We start from the raw sequence: 10,779 nt of genomic DNA, 5'->3' as shown, positions 1-10,779 counted from the left end.
TCGATCTCGACTCCGAGCAAAGAAATCGAAGGCGAATTCTTAAATTCAATCGAAAAAATCTCCGAATTGCACGGGGAGGTGTAGAGGTTGGTTGCGGCGACATCGGGATTGCACGGGGCGGTGGAGTTGTTGGCGAAGATCTAGGGCTCGGTGGGGTATTTGGGGGTTTTGCAAACTTGGTAGATCGTGGCGTGGTGGTGGAAGGCGGTGGCTGGCCTGAGGGGTGATGGCGGAACCCGGTGGATGGAGGTGGTCGGCGTCCCGGCGAGCCTCGAATCGCAGCCCTCGCGAGTCTCTCCACCGCCAATACCAAACCCCCGGCGACCTTCTCCGACCCACAGATTTGCAGCGGCCTTGCGAATTTACAGATTTGTGCCGCCTCCAGTCCATCGGAACGTCGTTTGAGCCGCCGATTTCCTTGCCGCGCTAGTCGTCGGAGTGTCGGAGGAAGAAGGTGCAGACGACGAGAAGAGGTTTTGGGATTTTTACCCTTTTTGTTTTTGTTTTTGTTTTTTTTAATTTATACTCACTCAAAACTACGTCATTTTGAATACCGGTGAGTCCACGTCTGAAAATTCCGGTGCCACGTCAACACCGATCAAGGTGGTGGTCAACGCGTGTGCAAATTGCAACAAAATTAAAAGGTCATGTATTCTAAGGCTATTTTTGAAGCTCATGTGCAATTTGCAAATTTCGTGAAAGTTCGTGTATTTTCCGGCTATTAACCCTAAAAATTAAAAGGCATACATTTAAGAATATTTCTTTGTGTATGACATTAAATGAACAAAATAATTAGGTACTCATTTTGTTTAATTAATCTCTTGGACTTATATTTCCAATTATCTGGAGAAATATATATAATTTTAAATTACAATAGAAAATATTTTTATTAAATTAAAATATATAAATATAGATAAATATGAATGAACTTGTGTCTAAAATTAAATATAATAGTTAAGAATAGTCAATACGTATGTAATGAGTTTCAAATAATTTTAATTAACTTTAGATAAATATGAATGAACTTGTGTCACAAACCATGTCTTTCTCCTGCTATAGGCGTCGAGGTATACAGGAATTGCACAAAGACTGACAGGACACGGCGATCCTGGTCTCGGAAGGAGGAGGCTGTGTTGGTTGCTTCTCTCAAAGAGCTCGTTGCTAATGGTTGGAAATCCGACAATGGTTTCCGACTGGCTTCCTTACAAAGCTGGAGGGCGCACAGAATTGACTTGAAAGCAACGCCGCACATAAACTCCAAAATTGGAACCTGTAAGAAGAACTACTACTCCCTCAACTGACGCAGTTATTCTTCAACAAGCCATGCCAGCAAGTTTCGGCTACTGATGGACTTTGTCATGTTTTGGTTATAATGAATTGAAGAGGCAAAATCTGCATTTCAACAAGTATCTTAATATAATTGCAATGGCTTCACACAGAAGACACCGACACATGAAAAAATTTCAAATTAGGGCAAATTCAAAGTCAGAGATTTGGGGGAAAGTTATGGCTAGTTTTGGAATTTCTTCGGGAGCTTTCTGGTGTTCCACAACGAGAAGGAGTAGTGGAAATTAAATGCCAATATTCAGATCATTCAAAGTGGAGGGCAATCTTGAATTTCAAATTTTTAGTCGAGGCTACTGTAGCATCTCAGACTTGTTGACTGATGAAGCCGGGTGTAGAAGCGTGGAGTAACAGTGAAATTGCAAAAGGCCTTCGGGCTTTCGCAGGCCGGAATATTTATTATCTGTAGCTAGCAAACAAGCTAAACGGTCCAGACTATTTGACAAACACGTGTAAACGAGCCTAACAAACATGGCCTTAATATTGAAGAATATTTCAGGCGCATGATAAAATAAATTTCTAAATTAATTCAATTATTTTTTGACAAAACGCATATAATGAATTTTTTGTATTAAATGCGCACAATGCAAATCCTAATAAAAATTTTATATTTGTGTTTTTCTAAAATACTAATATATGTCTAGTGCAATAGGTGGTTATCATATTGGGTAAATTGCATGAAAATACCTCACTTTATACCAAATTTTGATTTTTTTGACAAATTTTTTAATTGTAGCAAGAAATTGAACGACCTTTCAATTTATTGCAATTGGCATACCTGGTGTTTTTTCCGGCCAAACGTGGCAGCCGGAATGCCAACGTGGCATCAGAAATGTCAAATCACACCCACTCTCCTCTCTCTCTCTCTCTCTCTCTCTCTCTCTCTCTCTCTCTCCATCCTCATTCCCCCTCTCCCCTATCGGCTCTCTCTCTTCCCCCGGAAAACGTCGATCCTCTTCCTCCTGCGCAGACCCCTCTCTCTCCTCCACCCCGACGCCGCCGCATCTTCTCCAGCCGGCGAACCCTTCCCCTCCTCCACCCCTCCGAAGCCGCTGGTGTTGGCTCAAATCGGCCGCCACTCTCTATCTCATCTCTCACTCCGTTGCGGCCTCCCTTTCCTCCGCCAGATCCGCCCAGATTCTCGGGTCTCCCTACATCACCATCTCCAACTCCCCATTTTCCACCGCCCAAATTCTCGGGTCCGACGGCTTGAGGGTCGATGTTTTCTCATGCCGAAGAGCGGCAAGCGAGCGAATTAGAGCTCACACCCTTTTCTCAGGCGGCAGCTCTGGTTTCCATTTGGGCGCCACTACATGTTTCATTCTCGGAAGAACGACGACCGGCGATTGAGAAAAGGAGGGGAGCGGGAGAGACGATGGAAGAATTGTTGTCGCTGAAATTTGATATCTGAAATTTGAGGACTGCTGGTGGGGGAGGGAATTAGGAGGGCGGCGGAAATAGGGAGGGTTTACAGGGGCACGAGGTGGTGGAAATCGTGGGGGAAGAGGGAGGGGCGGCGGAGGTTGGTGAAGGAGAATGATGAGGATTTGCAAGGGCGCGAAAATCATGGGAAAAGAGGCGGAGGTTGATGAAGGAGGAGGAAGGTTTTGAAGGGGCGCGATGGCGGCGAAAATCGTGGGGGAAGAGGATGGCGGGTGGAGGTCGATGCAGGAGGGTGAGGGTTTGCTGTCCCGTGAAGGAGAAACAGGGTGAAGAGAGAGAGAGAGAGGGTAACGTGGGAGAGAGGGTGACGTGGGAGGGGAGGGTGGGTGTGATTTGGCATTTCTGATGCCACATTGGCATTTCGGCTGCCACGTTTGGCCGAAAAAAAACACCGGGGATGCCAATTGCAATAAATTGAAAGGTCGTTCAATTTCTTGATACAATTAAAAAGTTTTTCAAAAAAATCGGAATTTGGTATAAAGTGAGGTATTTTCATGCAATTTGCCCTATCATATTTTTAAAAAAGGTAATATATGAAATTGATCATTTTCTTATAATAAATTTAAAAATTAGTCTATCGAATAAAATTTTTAAAGGGTAAATATCAATTTTTAGTTCATCGTTTGGGCGTTTCTTAAAAATATCTCACCCTAAGCATAATTACACAATAATTACCCATTGTTTCATTTTTTTCTTATTTATGGCCCGCAAAATTTTTTCGACGACCAGTATTTGACGTGTTCCGGCCAAGTGCCATGCCATTAGTACACGTCAGCATTAAAAAATAAAAGAAAAAAATTAAAATAAGTTTTTGGCTCATCATTTGGGCGTTTTTCTCAAATATATTTCACCCTAATCATATTTACAAAATAATACCCAAATTTTATTTTTTTCTTATTTGTGACCCGCAAAATAATCTCGTGATCGGTATTGACGTGTTCCATTAATTGACGGTATTTGACCTAGATCATTTATAACCATTGCACTCCACATCTCAACAACAAATAAAATTTATAACAATTAAGAAAAATAAATGAAAGAACAACACATGAATCTCTCACCCCAGGACAATCTGTCAAAGTAGCAGGTAAGATTGGAGGCTCAAGACCATGTAAAACAGATAGCTTAAGCTTTTGGAAGTCATGATGATGACAAGTCGCTTAAACTCTAGGAAAATATCACAAACACACAGATTATTATCCACAGAGTGATACAACCACAATATCGATGATCCTTATTTATATTAGTTGCATGTAATACTAATGAAACGTCAAATGGTGGAACACGTCAAATACCGGTGTCGGATTATTTTTACGGGTCACAAATAAAAAAAAAATGAAACGATGGGTATTGTTTTGATGATTAGTGTGGGATATATTCGAGAAAACGCCCAAACGATGGGCCAAAAACTGATGTTAAGTTTTTTTTCTTTTATTTTTTAATGTTGACGTGTGCTAATGACATGGCACTTGGTCGGAACACGTCAAATACCGATCGTCGAAAAATTTTACAGGCCATAAAAAAAGTGTTAATAGGCTTAAATACCCACTTTTGATAACATGTCTTATGTTGGGAACCTTGTGGAATATTCTAATCCTTATTTTGATGATACCAAAATTTTATAGGTCGTATTTGTAATAGACTAGAATTGTTTTGAACTCAAGTGTTAGAGTTCGGTTCTAGTTTAGCTTGCGGTGTCGAAGACTGAAGATTGAAGACTGAAGAACGAAGGACTGAAGACTGAAGACTGCAGATACCAACTGAAGTATCAGTTGAAGAATCGGTTAGGAAATGATTACTTAATGCGCGCAATGGACTGATACTAAAGTCAAGTATCAGTTGAACATTCCTCATCGGACTGATCTTCCAACGTTCAGAGGAAGCCACCTACTCACAAAGTACAGCCGCATTAAAATGCAGAGATCTCAGGATCTTATCTCTGCAGAGGTCATTCCTATCTGGTGGTTACTTTTCAGAGACGTCACATCTCCTGTCCATCAAGAGAGCCGTTTCCACCCAGACAAGGAACCTTCGAAGATTGAAGCCTCAGCCCAAATTCGAATTGCTCTCCAACGGAAGAAATCTTGATGACGTTCTAACACCAACGGATCTATTCAAGAGTTCTCCTACAAATACGCGCGAGGATCACTTCAACCTTCACGATTCAACGACATAAGCTGAAGCTCTGCCGAAATTGCTACTCAGCCTAAAGCTTACCTCCCCAAAGCTTGAATCGAAGAAGAGAATTCCAAAGCCAAAAATCAGTCACTGCCTGATTACACATATTCTCTTAGACCTTAGGCAAACCTTTGTTACCCAGAAGCCAAAGGTCAAACTTGCTTCAAAGAACTTGTTCTTTGTAGTATAGTTGGCACTCGTTCAAACCTCCCCCCCCCTCCAAAAGAGTGTTTGAGTGATTCGGAGTTCAGGAAAGTACTCTGACTCTGAGTGAGAAGTTTAGCACGGGTTGTGCTGAGCAAGAGAAATTCGACGCGAGTGAAGCGTGGGTATTGAAGAAGGGTTTTCTTCAGTGGTACGGTTGTGTGCACCCGGCAAGCACACAGTTTGGTTTGCAGTGCACCTGTTAAGCACTTGCGGAGTGGATTGTTGGTCTGATCAACCGACCGTGGATGTAGGAAAGGGTTTTTCCGAACCACGTAAAAGTCTCTGTGTTGTTTACAGCTTTCAGTTTTATATTCTTACTTGTGTTATTTCAATTGATAAACTGAACACTGATTAACTGCAAAGAGAAACCTAAAGACCAACAACGTGCTCCACCGAGGCTATTGCGAAACTAAGTTTAAGTTCCGTTGCGTATGATATCAGTCTGACTGATCTATCTTCTGATAGTCAGAAAGAGTGTTATCATCTCTGTTTTAGCAAACTCGATTGAAGCCCTTAAGTGCATCAGTTAAGTTCCAGCAACTTAACTGATAACTCCCTACTGAAGAGTTTTCAGTATCAGTCGTCAACCCTGTTTGTCAAAACTGTTTTCAGTTGAACAGGTGTCTTTGTTGCGTGTAAAGTTTCGTTTAGATCTCTGTCTGAGATCCCTCTGATTGAGGAGTTTTTAAAAATAGCCCATAGGTGTATTCTCCCCCCCCATACACCTATTCGAGACCCTCAAGACCTAACATCTTATAAAATTATCCACTCATATAATATGTCTTATAAAACTACCCAAAGCACAATTGATGTTGATAGGTTTGCATGATTTTTTGTAAAAGTTCTTACACTTTTCTTACACAAGTACAATTGTGTAAGAAAATGTGTAAGATATGTAGTTAAAAATGATCTCGAATTCGAATCCAATAGGTAGCAAAAAAAATTATTTTCGCAATTCATACAATTACACAGCGAATTTATACGTGTTCTACACAGAATTCATACATTTTAACTAGTTCGTATTTTATATATTAAAGAAATGTTTATACTGTAGCTCTCCCCTATATATATATATATATATAAGTATAAATATATGATCCTAAAAAAAAGTATAAATATATGTATAATTTGGAAATTTAAATGTGTTAATATTAGGTAGATTATTATTATTTGTCTATTGTATTTTTAATTTGGAGCATGAATTATTGTGGGTTGAACTTAATTAAATTGGATAAACGATTTAAGGATATAATTTGTCAAAATTGGAGGTTGTCGCCCATGATACGACATTGCCACCCTTGCGGCAACATAGATTAATTCATTGGGCGGCAACCTTCAATTTTGACTAACTATGTCTTTAGATCGTTTAATCATGATTTAATAGAGATTTTACACTATAAATTCATGTAAATATAATTCAATTAGTGTTAATACATAAAAATGCCCACTTTGTTAAGTTCAAATAAAAATGCCCATATTTTATAAAAAACTTGATCTCATGCCCAAGTTTGAGTGAACTTCCTAAAGCCCCTTGATGTTGTTGGGTGTTGTCATTGATTTTGGTAAAGTTTTACACTTTTCTTACACAGGTACAATTGTGTAAGAATTGGGTGAAGAAGAAACGGACTTAGACGCCACCAAAGACTTCTCTGAAGTCGAACGTATCAGATTTACTAGGATGTTTGATTTGGAGCTTCCCGAGCCAAATTGAATTCAATTGGAGGCGTACTTGCTTTATAGGTTGCCAAATTTAAAAAAAAAATAAAAAATTTACAATTCGAGCTTCCCGTCCGTCTTTAACCTTGCTGATAGAAATTGAAATCCAATTGAGACGGCAAGGTGTGCAAGTTTGTCGTCCAACGTATTTTTAATTTAATTAAAACATTTGTGCCCTTTATTTGTCAATGATTAATACAAAAAAAAGACGCAAAATTAGTTCATGAGCCCTAGCCGCCACCTTCCATGAGCCCTCCGGTCAGGTTCCCTGGCGCTTGCCGGACCGGTCAGGTCTTAACCTCCCCCTATCTCTAACAACTTCGTCCGCAATGATTCAGGAAACCGGCATGCCTTCGAGACATAGAACCTTCAACTCACGAACAGCGCCTCCTTGCTGATGACGCCGGGTCCTCTCCGGGGGTATTCTAGCCACTGTCGATGCCAGATCCTCTACGGGGGTGCAACCGACGACACTAGACACTCATCTCTCTTCGGGAAAGCACGATTCTCATGCTGCTGCGACAAAGAGTTGTTGTCCTGGTGGCTCCGGCACGAAGGGATTTTCTCCCGATATCAACGTGGTTCTTACGCGGGTGCGTTGCTCCCCGCCTTTTGCGACGACCAGATGTCTTTACTCATAAGTTCACGGCGCTTCAGGCACAAAATCAGGTCATGGCTTTACTCTTTCTTTGCCTTCTGAATTTTGCAAGAAACGGTTGGAGGAATATCGATACGCGATTATTGGAAAACTGTTATTGGAAAAAGGTGATACGCCTCGTCCTTCCGCTGAACTTAAGCAGGAACTACAATCGATATGGAAGATTTTCTCGGAGTGGAAGTTGATCCCAATGTGTAAGGGCTTTTTTATCTTGAAGTTTGATACAATGGAGGATAAGAACATTGTTAAGGCTCGAAAGTTTTGGAATTTGTCGAAGGGATCCCTTCGTATGAGGGAGTGGGTGAAAGGGTTTAATCCCTATAAGGAAGTTTCTTCGTTGAGCCAAGTTTGGGTAAGAATATATAATCTTCCTGTGGAGTTCTGGCATCTTGAAGTTATCACAGCTATTGGCAACGTCGTTGGCACTTCTATTAAAATTGATGGGGCGTCTGCCTATGCCGATGTTTGGCATTATGTTCGGCTGCTTGTCGAAGTTGATTTATCTCTTCCGCTGCAAGGGTCGATGCAAGTTCAAGGAGATGATATGGCTTATCACGTTGAATTCTATTATGAGAAGTTACCTCTTTACTGTACACATTGCAGGATCACTGGGCATAGTGTTGATAAATGCAATAAGAAACAACCTCGGGTGGAGAACACAGATCAGGTTAAGGTGATTTCGGAAAAGGAAAAGGTGATACCAAAGGGAGATAACCAAAATCCAGGGAGTCGCGAGAAACAGGTTGGGGAAGCAGGCATTAAGGTTTCAGCAGAGGTTCTCAAAAGACCGGTACCGGAGGGTCCTCAATGGCAGGTGGTTCCGGCTTCGGGACATACTGCAGGAGAAGCAGCAACTTTCCTCGCAAAATCAGGATAAAAATCGGTTTGCGCTACTCTCAGAGGAGGCTGCAGATGGCTCACAATCTCAGCCAGAGACCGAGTAGCAGCAGGCTGCTCCTTTGACGGAGCAACATCAGTTCACGCCGAGGGGACCGGTGTCGGCTATGGGTTCTCCGGCTTTGAGGGCAACTTCTCCTACTAAAGGCAATAGTTTTAACGTTATTGAGGATTCAAGTCTTGGGATGGATGCGGCTACGATGACAGGACCAGATTTATTGGAGGCCATCGCGAAACCGGTCCAGAATTCGGTTTATGACAAGCCTCTCCATGAGTGTAGCTCTGAAGAGGAGGAGACGATCATTGCAGATGTTGTAGACGATGTGGATGTGGGTGACGCTAATAAGTCCTCAGTTTCAGGCGAGATTGGAGAATCTCAGCAATTGGTAGTTGGGGCAGAAGATCTCAAGGGCCAGCATGTTAATTCTCCAATAAAGGAGGTGAATGGGGATAAGCAGTCCGATCCCGAGGATATTGCGAATCGTATAAATCGGTTAGAGGAGCAGGTTAATCAAGGAATGCAGTTACTCTCAGAACAGAAGCGCGACGTGGCCGTCCAAAGGGATCAGGAAAGGGCAGAGAGTCTGTACATGCAATTCCGGAAGGCTGCATTAAAAGTAGACTTAGAAATGCAGAGGAAATGGGATACAAGCCAAGGGAGTTTGTAGTCGACCTTACCAATAGGCCCAGTATGAATGCAATGAATAATCGTTCAGGGACGTTGGTCGGATGAAATGGATGATTTTCATGATTTCATGTATAAGTTGTTTCGTTTCCTTCTGTTTTTTTTTGCTTCGTAATTTTTCATTCTCTTTTTGAGATTTGTGCCCTTAGTCTGCGTCTTTGTGCTTTCAAGGGATTTTTCTTTTTTCTTTTATATTAAATCTCAATTTAATTATGATTAATACAAAAAGTAGAAAAAATATCATCATCTTCCATTCAAACACATGAAAAATCGTGAATGTCTAAGAATGTGTAAGAACACTGTACTTAAAGACAAAATAGATGTTGACATCAAGGTTAGTTTAGGTAATTTGAACATAGAATCAAGTTTTTTTTTTTTAATATTGGGCATTTTTAAATTTTGGTATATCAATGTGGGAATTTCCACTCATTTAATTATTATTGTTCTATTAATTACTAATTAATTATTATTGGAGATTATTAATCTTACTATTTTTATTTATCAGAGTTAATCATTCAAAGTAAACACCCCCTAAATAAAATTCAGGTTTGTGTTTTATCAAATAATTTTAATAATAAAGTACGTATTATATATACTCTCTCCATCTCATTATTGTTATCCTAAATTTTTAGCCATTCAAATTAAAAAAGAAGTTGATGCAAATTAGTTCAAAGTAATACGACTCACAGCTTTTATAGGATTAATTATGAGAAAAAAAATTAAAAATGCTCAGTTTTATATAATTATTATGTTTATATCCAAATTGACTAAATTACCCTTAATATCTCAATTAATATACTTGCAGAGATAAAAATAGCTTGTTGTCGGAAAAGTAGGTTGTCACCCAGGTTGCCGCCTATTTTTTTGACCGACAAACTACTTTTTCGATTGAAAATTTTAATTTACTATAAGAAAAAGTAGCTTGCTGGTCAAAAAAAATGGGTTGTCGTTTGAGCGGCAGCCTACTTTTCCTACATCAAGCTATTTTTTTCTTATACTTTTCTTATGTAATTGTATTTGTATCAGAAAAGTGTAAGACTTTTATATAAAAAAATAATGTAAATCCCTCAACATTCAAAGACAATTTCGACCCCTCAATCAATTTTTTTTATAAAAGTGGACATTTTTAATAAGAAGTTATAAATATGAGCATATTTGTTCATTAACATATTAATTATTATTTTTTATATAAAAAGATAATAATAGGATAACTCAAAATAATAAGTAAGACCATAGTACTGTTACATTGTACTCCCTCCGTCCCGTTAATAATGGCACGTTTTCCTTTTTGGGTTGTCCCGTTATTGATGGCACGTTTCCTATTTTGGCAAAAATAAGGGAGTGATCAATGTTAATTAAAAGTCTAATTAAACCTATTTAATTAAAATCAAACCCCTCTCACTTTAATTCTCTCTCTTCTATCTCTCTCTCCTCCTCCATCTCCTCCCTCCTCTCTCTCTCTCTCTCTCTCTCATGCTACACCATCGCCGCCTCTCCTCCTCCACGGCGGCTCGCGGCGACTCCGCATCCACCCATCCCTCCGCCCTTCTCTCTTTCTCCTCTGTGCGTCATCTCCATTTCCCAGATCTCATCGTCTCCTCTCCTCCACCTCGCCGTCTCCTCCTCCATTCACTGTCATCTCGCCTCTCTC

Source organism: Salvia miltiorrhiza, chromosome 4 (assembly GCF_028751815.1).
Source record: "Salvia miltiorrhiza cultivar Shanhuang (shh) chromosome 4, IMPLAD_Smil_shh, whole genome shotgun sequence".
NCBI lineage: Eukaryota > Viridiplantae > Streptophyta > Magnoliopsida > Lamiales > Lamiaceae > Salvia > Salvia miltiorrhiza.
The sequence above is the reverse complement of the archived record's forward strand: the minus strand, read 5'-3'. Positions refer to the sequence as shown.